Raw genomic sequence first — 13,646 nt, 5'->3', positions numbered from 1 at the left:
CGCTTACAGTAAGAATGCATGTTTTCTTTTTCTTTTTTCTTCCCAATAAAAAAACAACTCACAAAAACAACCAAGTTTTTTGTCCGTTTCCAGCTTGAGTCTGTGTGTGATGTTTTTTCCATTGTCCGTATGTTTGTTATGGTGTTGGTCCAGTCATAATGGCCTTTTTCCCAGCCGCCAGAGGTATTTTGTGGCCCAAATACATAGTTCTGAAACTTGAGTCGTATAGCGGTGTCAGAAACAGTCTGAAGAATGCATGTTTTCAAGTCATTGCAACAAAATGTACTCCTATATTAGAACATCGACACGCTCTTAAAGTAATGGCCTATGTCATTTGAAACTTTTTTTTAGGAAGCACAACCAAACTGTTCTGACTGCAAACTGTAATGTCCTGTTAAATGTGTATAAGATAATGCCATGTGAGAAACTATATACTAAGACTTATGTCAGTCAACTGTGCAACTCAAAGGCACAAAATGTATTTATATGGCACAACTTTGATGCCATGTAGTCCAGATGAAACAACAACATCTTCATAGCGACAAGCATGAGACATCAGACATTTACATCATCAAGTTACAAGCACATTTAACTCTTTTGTTTATTTTCTTCAATATACTGTGTGCACTGCAATACGAGAAAGTCATAAAGCCGCTTGGATGAGTTGCGTAACATATTAAACTTTTCTCAATTAAATTTTCTACGCAGCAATATCGTTTTCGAGCATCTAAATTCCAAATGTCAAACCGTATAATTTCCACTCCTTTGTGATGCGCCGCTTTCTTTGATCACTGTAAACTTCCTCGTGCGTTTCGATGCATTTCCCTCGTAACTGTTGCACACGGCCAGACTCTAAACCTCGAAGGCTCCAGCTCAGCAGTCGCCTCTTTATCTCCCTCTCTTAGAACCTCAGTCATGAATAAACATGGACGAAATGAAAACAACTCATGTGAAATTTCAGGCAAATCCAAGGCAGAGGAGAGAGCTGGAGGAGGGCGAGTGAACACAGACGCTGAAGGGACAGGACTGAAAAGCAGGTCGAAGCCTGTGGAGAGAAATGTAAAAACTTCCTCCATCCTGGGGTTTCCACAATGCACCGGGGCAAAGACAGGCGCCAATCATGTCTTTTATGAGTATTTTCTCCAGACTTCAGCCAATTGTGTGTTCGTTATGTAGCAGCCAATTAGTGGGAACAGAACAGTGAAAGTTTTGAGTGTCAGTCAGGTGCATGGATCTATTATAATATCGGGTCAGGTGGGAATATTTTGTGTAGTTCAGCTCGGTAAGAACATATTTAAAAACCAGCAAATATAGGTCTATAAGGTATAAGGCAGGGGTGTCCAAACCTTTTTACTGAGGGCCGCATTTTGAAATGTATACGGGGCAAAGGGCCACAAACAACCCGACAATATTGAATTTGTTGAATGACAAAGTGAATCATTCGAAATGTTGAATTTGACATAGTTTCCATGCCTCCACACCTTTAATAAGACTTGAAACATTAATATTCGGTTGGTATAAGATCAAAATGCTTAAATCTTTCCAATTTTACAGTAAAACCTACTGCTTCTTGTTGTTTGGATCAACTTAGCAGGAAGCAGGAGGGCCAACAAAAATGTGTTTAAGGGCCGCATTTGGCCCCCGGGCCGTAGTTTGGATATGCCTGGTATAAGGAGACAAAAATAATATAACTAATTACTCATTTATTAACATTGATCAACCGCTTGACCCTGTATTATCTTATTTTTTATATAATGGCAGGTAACAACACATTTTGAAATTAAATCCAAGGCAATAAATACATAAATAAATTAATGAAGGAATTGATAAATGAATGTATTAAGCAACCACATCCGTTATGTTTTGCTTTAACAACTATAACTTCAATACCTGCACTATACGTTTTACATGTTAAAGATGTACTGTGTAACTTTTCTGTTGGTTTCTATGGAAATATCATTGTTTTGTCAATAATGTTCCATATCATGGGATCAAATGTATTTATCTCCATTGAGACATGCACTGGGCCAAGTTACAAGTCAGATCTGTTGAGAGGCGAACCTGCTCACAGTTAACTGTTACTTTATTTAGTTGCATTTTTGCTGATTTATGTATTAATACCGTTCTGTCTTTTGGCCTCAATTGTTTTATGTGGTTAGTGTTTCCTAAAAATGATAAGAATAATAATTGCTTTGAATTAATGTACTTTGGATGTTTTTCCATCTTTTTTTTAATGTCAAACAAACTGAACCTGAAACTGTAGTTATGGATGCTTTTCAAGGCAATTTATCAGCAATAAAACACCTAAATTAAATAAATGTAGTTTATATAGGTTATTATTTGGGTGAATATTTGTGTTTCTCTTTAGACCTGCTTTTTGTGGCATAGTTTCTACTCAAGGAAGTGGACAAATAAGAAGGACAAATGCAATAATAGTGACACTGTGCATGTTACTTAGCACTTTCGTTGCTCTGGCCCTTAATGAGCTCTTTTACTAAACATCAAAACCTCTCCTCATTTCCTTGACTTCCGTTAAATTCAGCGTTTTCCCTTCCTGCGTTTCATCCCGTCTCTCTCTCGAATCGTCTTTGTTCCCCCTGCGCTGCGCCATGATACTAAACTCTGCATAAATAATACAGCCAAAGCGTCTAGTCTCGGTCCGTAGTCATTTTGACGGTAATTCTGTTTTCTTGATGTCTTTATCTTTTCCAATGTCTAAAAATGGATGCCTGTTAGTTGCCATAGCGCTGTAACTGTAATGAAGACACAAAGCAGAGGAATTGGGTTTTCTACATCAGGGGAAAGTGGTGTTGGCCTCATTAACTGACTGCTTTCTGTCACTGCTACGCCCACGCAGACAGAAACATGTACCACTTTTCAAATCAGTGACTGCGGTACGGTTTTCATATTTGCAGCAAAGTAGTATTAATACACATATTTTAAAGGCTTTTCTGGAGAGGTTATTGCTATGCTTAAAATGTCCCGTAGTATAGCATTAACGTTTCTCTCATCTCTTTTCACGTAGAGAAGCAGGTGACGCCGCCAGATCAGGTTACAGGTCCGATCTGTGGAGAGGCGACACCGCTCACAGCATGAATGTACAGAATGTTATTCAAAGTACAGCATTTTTAGCGATTTAAACACCTAAATTCAAAATACACAGGTTTAATGCCATACTACGGAACAAAGGATATGCATGGTTTAGTCCAAGTGTAGGCCTGGGGCAGCTGTTTAGGGCAGCACAGTAGCAGAGTGGTTAGCTTTTCTGCTTGATTTCTGGACCACCATGAGACTGAAGGTCCTGAGTTAAGTTTATTCCACAACTGAAAACGTGTAAGCTACAGTTGGGTAACGTCTGATCATTCTGATGCGCACACAGATGTTCACACTTCTGTATTGTCCAGTTTTTGTCCCAGTTTTAAGCCAGTTTGAGGTTAAATGTGTGGTAGAAGTGGTTTGTCCTTTGTTAACATTGGTTTAGTCCTGGTTTAGTCCCAATTTTGATGTGGTGAATTGTCGTGAAGTGTCGTGAAGTGTGAACGCAATGCACCTTCAAATGTGGCTAACCCTGTGCACGGATGGGACTAAACCATGGGACCATAAACTGGGCTCGTGGGACAAAACCAGCGTCAACACAGTCTCAGTTGGATTTTCCTAGTTTTTGATTTAGACTTCATTTAATCCTGGTTTTAGATGTGTTTTAAACCGTTAACTCTCTCTCTCAGCTCAGCATCCTTTGTCTCCCTCTCTGGCATCAGATGTGACAGAGTGTAAATGGAAGAGTGATGCAGGTCAGGGAGAAGGAGCCCACGACCCACACAAGGACACACAGGAGCGACAGACGGGTGACACATCCATTATTTTCTACATATCCTCACTCAAATATCTGGCGCTGGCATTTACCAGTAATCTTTTTCAGGAGTCAGAAGTGTTTCATATCCGATGTTATTACAGATGTTCTCACAATGACTAGACCTGCTTCTTTATCAGTTGTATAGAACAGTTTACACACCACAAAAAGCGTGCGTTGTTGTTGGTAATGCTGCTCACATTCTGGTATATAAATCAATAAAACGCTTAAATACATCTTAAGCAGTGTGTTAAGACCCGGCTCTCCACAGACCAAACCACAGAACACACTGCAAATAGCCTTTTGTGTTAGCTCTCTGTGTGTTGCTCAGTTGGAGACATTCCCTCACCTTTCAGCACAATCCCTCCTTGACACGGCTGACATTGAACATTTACACTGCTGTGCTAAAGCAGCTTTGCCTTTTCACTCATATGCACTGATATGACAGACCTGCCTCAAAAATACCTTCACTTTGAACACTCAGCTTTGTATAACATCTAATATATGTATTCTTATCTTTGCCTTTTCAATGAGATCAATGCATGTCAAGAGTCCTCAGTATATCTGCTGTGTGAGACGTGATTCTCAGTCGGAATGATGAGAAGCATTTTGTGTCGGTGCATAAACTTTTATAGTGTTTAAAGGTGTAATAGACAAGGCATGTTTGGAGAATTTTTACACAAAATTACAAAAAATGCATTCGACTCACAATACAAACTCAAATGAATAGATAAATACATTTTACTTTGAAAGAGAAGAGTGAATAGGTTTTGCTAACACTGTCAGAGTAGAGGCCTGTCTCAAAGTATGTGATATTTCTGGTTTGTCTCCATGGAGGTGTTGTTGACAGGGCAGGAATCTTCCACCGTCTGGCATTAAACAAACCTATCTTGCATTTATTCAATCACAGATGTTTTTATTGCTCAAAAATACATTGGAAAAACGTGTAACTTCTCCTTCATTATCTATTCATATGCATCTTTAATCGGGACATTCAGATGTAGTCCCTGTAGGAATAAGTACAGTTTGACCTGACCTGTCACTCTGTGAACAGTCCCATCGTAAATATAGTCCTTATTCACTGGTGCACACCGAAACGTTCAAAAACACACGTGAAAGGCTTTTGTACACAATTGACGGCCACAAAGCCTCCATCCTTGTTCATACGCGTGGCAAATTACATACATGTGGCTGCAAATCTGCTTCACTATTTTCAGATCAGACATAAAGGGAGTGAACATTGTGCAAAAGCATGGCAGGGTCGACATGTGCGTACACTCTTATGCATGAGTAAGGATGAGCTGTAGCCCACCGATGGCCTACGGGGTCTGCAAAGGGGAGTAACACACTGACACACTTATCCAAGCAGACTAATTGGCTGTGGGGCGGTGTAAGTCCTCATATGTGAGGTTAAGGTTTGAATAAGACGTGTCTGTCTGTGTCGGATTGCCTCCAATGCACCGCAGATTGGTGCTGCAAACAGGACAGCGTGTGTGAGATAGTTGAGTGATTTCCCAGCCGTTCACTTCGAGTGCAATGTCAGAAAATATTTGACAAGGAAGTGGGATTTTGATGACTTGAATTCAAACCAGCCTGTCAAAAACCTATATTTTTGGAATTATTAAAGAAAATGGCAGTAAAAATGAGGCCATAACATGGATTAAATCTAAAACGGGACTAAAACAGTAATAAACTAGGCAGGACCAGAGAGAAGACAAGATAAGTAAAGGTATAAAAAAATAAATAAAGGGTTACAGTATATCATATAAAGGGTTACAGTATATCAAGTCCAAAATCACTGTCCCATTTTGTCCATTGTTAAATTTGTCTATCTTCAAGTTTTTTTTTTTTTTTTTTTTTAATGTGGTTTGGTCAAAAACAAATCAAAAGGTGCTCAACATTCAAGCACAAAACTAAATTCGAGATACATTAATGTTTTTTGACCAGGTGTAGGCAGAAGCCAAAGCTTATTGTGCCTACCCTTCTCTCAAACGCTCAACATTGGTGGACATTTTATAGTTCATAAGCCACAGTTCATCAACAAAAACAACACTACATAATACTGGACAGTTTGCTCACAAGTATCCTCCACAAGCATTCAAGGTTTTATAACAAAGCTGCATTTTCATTCTGCCAAATATTTTTCTATGATTGTTTCCTTAAAGATCCTTTTAAACAGAAATAAAGAAATGGCATTTTTTAATTCATCGCAACAATTGTTCCATAATTTAACTCCTTTACTTGACAAACAATGTTCCCTCAGCGTTGTTCTCACATAAGGTCTGTCAAATATACAAGTTCCCCTTAAATTATATTTACTTTCCCTCTGGGCAAACTTTATCCTCAATGATGTAGGGACTTGATTACATTTAACAAGATACATAAATTTAGCAGTATACAGGTCTACCAAATCATAAAATTTTAAAAGCTTAGATTGAATGAACAAAGGGTGACTCGGCGAGTTATAAGATGCATGATTGATCAGTCTAATGGCCTTTTTTTGTAGAATGAAAATTGGTTTGGTTCTAGTTTTGTATGTGTTTCCCCAGATCTCAATACCATATGTTAAATATGGAGTAATGAGAGAACAGTAAAGTAAATATAAGGCATTTTTGTTCAAAATATACTGCAATTTGTATAAAATTGCAATAGTTTTTGACACTTTTTTCAGTACATTTTGTATATGTGTTTTCCATGAAATTTTGCAATCTATGATCACTCCAAGAAACTTAATATAATTGACTCTTTCAATTTCATAACTATTTATTTTGATTTTGATATCATTATAAGTTGAATCAAGTTATAATTATGCCGCCTTATTCATTCTGTAAAAGCTCCACAGCATAACATTTAGCCAAAAAATAGACTAAAATAAAAGCATGTTTTTTATATATAGACGGTTTGGATGTTTTTATTCTTATTTATTGGAAAAAGTACAAAAATATGTGCCCTTTGAGACCTTTGAAAATCAAAATGACGTTGATCCAAAGCAAATAATGTTAATTTTGAAGGCGCACATATACAACATTACTGTCACCGGTCTATATTGAAATGTTACTCCATTGACTGTAATGCTCCACATTCTGGCATAAAACATACATCTATGTTGAATAAATTGCTAAAAGACATCTTGAAAACATGGTTCTTCACAGTGAGCAGACTCGCCTTACCACAGATCTCATTTATAAAACTTAATGCGGAATTCTTCCTTAAAGCGTACATTTCCAAACACAAACTGCCATCAACTCTAACATGCTCACATTTCATCTCCTTTGCCTCATCTCTGACAACCCTGAGTTTTGAGCCCAAACTGCTTATTCCCTCGCCAAGTTGTCTTTTCATAGATCACAGACTTGACCATGAAAGTCACATACACAACATTCGTATGAGTACATTTTACTGCAGTATTTTAAAAGTAGCCTGTTCCACATGTCTGTTTGAAGCTTCATACATGTTGCTGACACTCCTTTGGTTTTTCTTTTCACTCCTGGCACGGGATAAGACATTTAAGTCTGACCCACTTTCTGTCCCAGTCCCTGCTCTTAATATGCTGGGGGATATTATGCATGCTGACACCACAAACATATTTGCCTTTCCCTCTAAAATGCTAAAGGGGCTGTGTATGCAAACATATTACACACACACACACGCACATATACACACACGCGCTGTTTTCCCATAAGTGTTTCTCAAATCTGCAAGTAATCCAGTCTTAAAGCGATAAGACAAAGAGATAATTAATCCGGTCTTCGCATTCGTTTTGGGAGGATCAGTTTAATGAGTAAATTGCTGCTCTAATACTTTTGGAAATCTGCAGTGCACTGTTACAGCAGCTCTGGTCATAATTGCAACATCACTGGGTCAAGTTGACGGACATGTAATTTGAGGGGGGAAAAAAACAAATTACTATTACCGGTACTATAAATGTTGGCAATAATTATGAATATAGTCAGTCAAGAATTATATATTCTTGACTGACTGCAAAATGATGTGATGATTGCAGTTGATGATTGAAGTTCAGGAACATCCAAATACTTGAATTGTATTAAAGTAACTACATTTCCACTTCTAGTCAAGATTTGGTGGTCTTCGGTGTCGTTTGTTACCCCTTAAAAGCATTTTTCGATGTCACTGATGGAAGTTGTAGCTCCTTGATTCAGTGAAGCCCGTCTTTCACAAATGTCAGCCTTCGCCTGGAGCGCTGGCACTTCAGCCAAACCACACGCAAACCTTAAGATCCAAAAAAGTTCACCGCAAGCCTCAAGTGGTCCACATTATTCATCGAAATAATTTGTTCTCAAATGAAATTCATATTGCCATCTCAACCATTTGACTATTAAGGATATAATGTCACAAACAACAGGTTCAGTTCAGTACCAGTTTTAATCCAATTTATGAAGGTCATTTAGCCTTTTTTTTAAATTATTATTATTATTATTAACACAACATATATTGTGTAGACCTCAGATTATTTTTTACATTTTATTTATCTGCACCAATTGAAACTAAATATATATCAAATGACACAATTTGATGTATTAAATTTGTATTATTATTTTTGAAAAGATCATTTAAATACCGTACAAATATATATTACAGAATAAATAAAACAGCCAGTTTCAGAATTTTTGGGTAATTTTAGTGAACTTTAAATAATAGCGAAACATCATTAAAACCAATTCTTCCTAAATATCAGAACTGATCTGTTTTCAAGAAATACCTTCCCTCATGTTCCGTCTCTGCAACAATTGCATATATAATCTTGGTGGCATTTCCTTTGCAAAAATAAACTATGAAGCCCCCGAGCTCAGTGCATTCAAATTCAAGTTTTGGTGTATATTTAACCAAATGTCCAGGGAAAATGATGACATTCTATTGAGGCCAATTTTGCACTTTTGACAATCACAAAAGCCTATTGTCCACGAGTCGCTTTTATCTCCTCTGTCCTGTACCTTCTGTCTATAAACTGCCCTGTGCCTTTTCAACTCCTACATGAAGAGAAACAGGAGCTTTGAAGGCACTTTCCTTTCCCTTCAGCTCATAATTTCATGAATAAGGGAACAGGATTGTAAAGGGTCATTCGGATCATTTTACTCGCAGCGAGATCAATATACGAGGCAATAGTCCCTCCATGTCTAATATTGATTATATCTGAACACAACATAAGGAATCCATCACAGCTTGTGTATTTATGCAGCAGGTATTAAGTAAGTGCAACATAGATGTGGTTCTCAACCTGTGGGACCAGTACCAGTAAGCTCCTCTAGTCGATGAAATATATGCAGTGGAATTTCTTGAAAACTAGCTATTTCTTAATTTAGTTGAAGGGGCAGTGTAAACGTTTTAGTGAGTGAAGCTTGTGTCCTTGGAAATATTATTGCTTTGCATGGAATGTTCCACAGTATGGCATTAAACATATGTATTTTGCTTTTCTTTTTATGGCTAAAAACGTATCTTGAAGAAACACATATTCATTTCATACAGTGAGTTGCCTCTCCACAGATCTGACCTGTAACTTGGTCTGTTGGGGTTCCCTGAATGGCTCCATGGAAAGGTCAATGCCATATTCTGGAACTTTTAAGGCAAATTAAGTAAGGCAAGTTTATTTGTAGAGCACAATTCAAAGTGCTTCACACAACAGGAAAAAGTGCATTAAAATCATAAAACAGATAAAGGTATAAAATGTGTCAATGAAATGTGACACGAGAAAGATAAATTTAATGTTTTGTTGTTTTTTCCTTTTTTAAACAGTTTTACATTGTTGAACCCGTAGACCTAAACGATTGGGAGTGAGTTCTAGAGGCTGTACAGTTTTTATTGTCTTTTTGCTGTTGATCCTAATGTGTTTTCTCAAGTACAAACTTATTGTAAAAGCAGTTCTAAGGGTCGAAAATGCATTTTATTCTCTGAAAACCAGGAATTTTGCTGTTAGCATGCTAGTTGTTGTTAGCTTTAATGTGACAACAAAACTCACTCTGGCCTCTCAAAGTGGTGAACACACTTATATTGTAAACTTATTGTTGTGAATCAAATCAAATCAAATCAATTTATTTTTGTAAGGCCCAAAATCACAACAACAGTTGCCTCTGAGGGCCACAGGGAGAAATGAATCAACAATGTCTGTGGTGGCGATGGAGTCAGACAATGTCTGTGGTGGCGAGGGAGTCAGACAATGTCTGTGGTGGCGAGGGACGATGTCCCAGGGTCCTCTGTCCTTAGACTCTCCTTCTTGGCCAGGAAAAACAACAAAAAAAACCTCTTTGGGAAAAAAGCGTAGAAACCTGGAGGAGTTCCAGTGAAGGAGAGATCCGACTCTCACAGACGGACAGACGGACACGAGGGAGACTGGAGCTGGACCCACTCTTCAGGCAGATGAGGGACCGACTGAAGCGAACTGGACCCACTCTTCAGGCAGATGAGGGACCGACTGAGGCGAACTGGACCCACTCTTCAGATGAGGGACCGACTGAGGCGAACTGGACCCACTCTTCAGGCAGATGAGGGACCGACTGAGGCGAACTGGACCCACTCTTCAGGCAGATGAGGGACCGACTGAGGCGAACTGGACCCACTCTTCAGGCAGATGAGGGACCGTCCACACAGGGCAGGGACCACTTCACCAGGAGAGGGACATCTGGGTCTACAGGTCCTCAGGAGTGAGAGAAAGAAAAAGAAGGCGGTGAACAGTTTGCAAGTGGAATTAAAAAATAAATATTGTTTGATAGCATAAGTAGTCAGAAGAAGAAGAGGATAGTGCTCAAGCTGTCATACTTCCCCCAGCATAGTTACTCCTAGGGCAGCGTAGCTAAAGCTGTGGGTTTATGTTTCTGTTCCTAACTAGTCTGACCATGAGCGATTTCGAAGAGGAACGTTTTAAGCCTGGACTTAAATGAAGAGACTGTGTCAGCATATTTAACATGGGTCGGGAGCTGATTCCATAACACAGGAGCTTGGTAGCTAAACGCTCTACCTCCTACAGTACTTTTAGAGACTCTTGGGACCACCAGAAGGCCGGCATTCTGAGAGCGAAGAGCTCTGTTTGGATGATATGGTTCTATAGCATCTTTGAGGTAGGATGGGGCCATGTCATTTATGGCTTTGTAGGTCAAGAGTAGAATTTTAAATTTGATTCTAAACTCGACGGGGAGCCAGTGAAGAGACTTCAGCACTGCCGTAATGTGCTCTCTTCTTTTTGTTCCTGTTAGTAATCTTGCCGCTGCATTTTGAACCAGTTGAAAGCTTTTTATGGAGCTTTTAGGACACGCTGCAAGCAGGGAGTTACAGCAGTCTAATCTAGTCGTTACAAATGCACGGATAAGTTTTTCGGCATCACTTTTAGGCAGGATTCTTCTGATTTTGCCTATGCAAATGGAAATAGGCTGTTTTACAAGCTTGATTTATATGAGCTTTAAATGAGAGCTCCTGGTCAAATAAGACTCCAAGATTTCTTACAGTAGAACTAGAGGCTACACTAACATTGTCCAGTGTGACTATCTGCTCAGATAGATTGTCTGCTTAATGAATAAGTCTGAATAATTAATGGAGAATTACATGAGAAAGTGAGGAATATCTTTGGACTGCAAATGAAATTAACTATTACTATTTTTTAACAGTAAAAATCAGGTACCTTACAACACCTTTAATCATACTTAATTTTTGCCATGGTTCTTTATCATGAATTCCTTGCACACTTTTTACTCATCATTTGATCTCTATAACACAACTGAACTGTGAGAGGGAACAGCAAAATCCTCCACATGAACCATTTTATCACATTGCTCTACAGTTGCTATTCACCCCGTTCCCAAATTATCCTTGTCAACGCGGTTAGCACTGTAACATGTAACACTACACATGTTGTAGTTTGCTTCACGCGACCACAGGGGGTGAGGAGAGGCGAGGGGAGGCGAGAGGAGGCGAAGGGAGGAACGAGCGTACGTAGTATGAGTCAAAGAGGAGCGACTGTCCCGGGGCAAACGGTGCACCATCTGTACCCCCCTCTATGCCCATCAGTGCCCCCCACAACCAATCACACAGCTCAGTGCTCCACAGTGCAGCAATGGGCACGGGCACACCTCACTGTATCTAGAGCATCACTTTCGGATCAGCTCCTGCAGATTAGATCAAGCCTTAAATTGTGTTGGAAAATTGACCCAACTGCGTTTTTTTCTATTTATTCTACCAACCAGCAACATCATATTTGCATTTTGTTATAATAATGAAAACTATGGAGATGAGGTGAGATATGATACGTGTCCTGCTACATGGATATCCGTCAAAACTGGTGTTAAACGTTTACTACAATGATGTTTTATTTATGTGAAGTCACATTGGAATTTCATGCTCACAATGCCCTTAATATCAGAACACAATTGTCTTATGAACACGTCACATTTTCAGTCCAGCAGATTCAGCCTTAACGCAGTAGTCGGCAGGTTAAAGGCGTAATGGACGATTTTTCGCCGATTTGAGAACTCAAGCGAAAGTGCGTCTCTTCTGAGTCAGCTCGAACTGTCTTTCTCTGTCTTAATTTTGTCCTGTACACTGAGGGAACTATATTATGATAGATCCATGCGCTTAGACACAGGGAAACGTGCTGCTCTCATGGGGACGAGCCAGAACGAGGCTGCAGGTGAGCAGTAGGTGTGTTCTATGATTGATACGTGGCAGGACTAATCGGCAGTCCACGTCACGAGGAAATGAGACTCAGATTTGGGCCAAAAAATCATCCATTCCACCTTTAATACTTGTATAACTGGGCTATAACTGGGTTGCCACGGCCCCATATTAATGTTAATAATACGTGCATTGCTAAGAAATCTGTCATGAAATATTGCCGTATCGATATTTTGAGCACTGACTTTGTTTATAATGTTCAATGTATAATCTTTCTCTAGGACAGTGTTTTAGTGGTTGTTTAACTTTTCATATAGTAGATATACTATATGACTATGGCACAGTGTTGCTACTGAGTGAGGAATAACCCAAAATGTGAATTAAACTGACTCTAAATTAAAGAAAAAATTAGCTTGTCCAACAATTTGTTTCTCACTATCTATAATGAAACCAACTAGAATGTACAAGATTACATTTAGTTCATTAAATGGTTTAGAATTTGAGAAAAGACCGCATAATTGCAACGACCGCTCTCCATTTGGGGCTGAATTATTTGCTGACCCACAAACACAAAGCCAGACGCACAGACCGTCGGAGACTCGTCCAACTTCTCCGCGGGTCATCTGGGATTGTCCAACGATTTTTCGAGCTGAATTCATTATGGAAAAGTGACGCCAGCAGCCCACAGGAAAAGCAGCAAATGTTTCACTGCAAATGTGTAAGGGCCACGTCCATCTGGTGCGAGTGCGAGTCTGTGAGCGCATGAATGAGCGCCAGCAGCCACTCAGGATCAATGGACGAGATAAAGTAGCTTTCATTACAACACTGTGCGACATTGACCTAGTCTCTATTTTTACACACAACGTACAAATCCCAATGGCACAGGGAAAGGCAGGGGCGTGTCCAGGCTTATTTCACTGGGATGGACAAAAGGGTGGCACCAGGAACAGCTCAGGAGAATGTAACTCTTAAGTGTCATATTTGATTCTTTTTTTGGTTATAAGGGGAAGGCCTATGTCTCCCTGGCCACGCCCTATACAAGCCTGTGGGAAAAGGATTACAACTACTACTGGGTCCGATAGTGTACATGATCAGGTATCGATTTGGGATATATGTTGCAGTTTCAATCAATCAATAATGTATTCGTTAATATTTTCTGTACATTTATTTGCCACATTTG

The sequence above is a fragment of the Eucyclogobius newberryi genome, unplaced genomic scaffold (assembly GCF_026437365.1).
Source record: "Eucyclogobius newberryi isolate DKJ021-1_F unplaced genomic scaffold, fEucNew1.0.hap1 SCAF_21, whole genome shotgun sequence".
NCBI classification, from domain to species: Eukaryota; Metazoa; Chordata; class Actinopteri; order Gobiiformes; family Gobiidae; genus Eucyclogobius; species Eucyclogobius newberryi.
The sequence above is the reverse complement of the archived record's forward strand: the minus strand, read 5'-3'. Positions refer to the sequence as shown.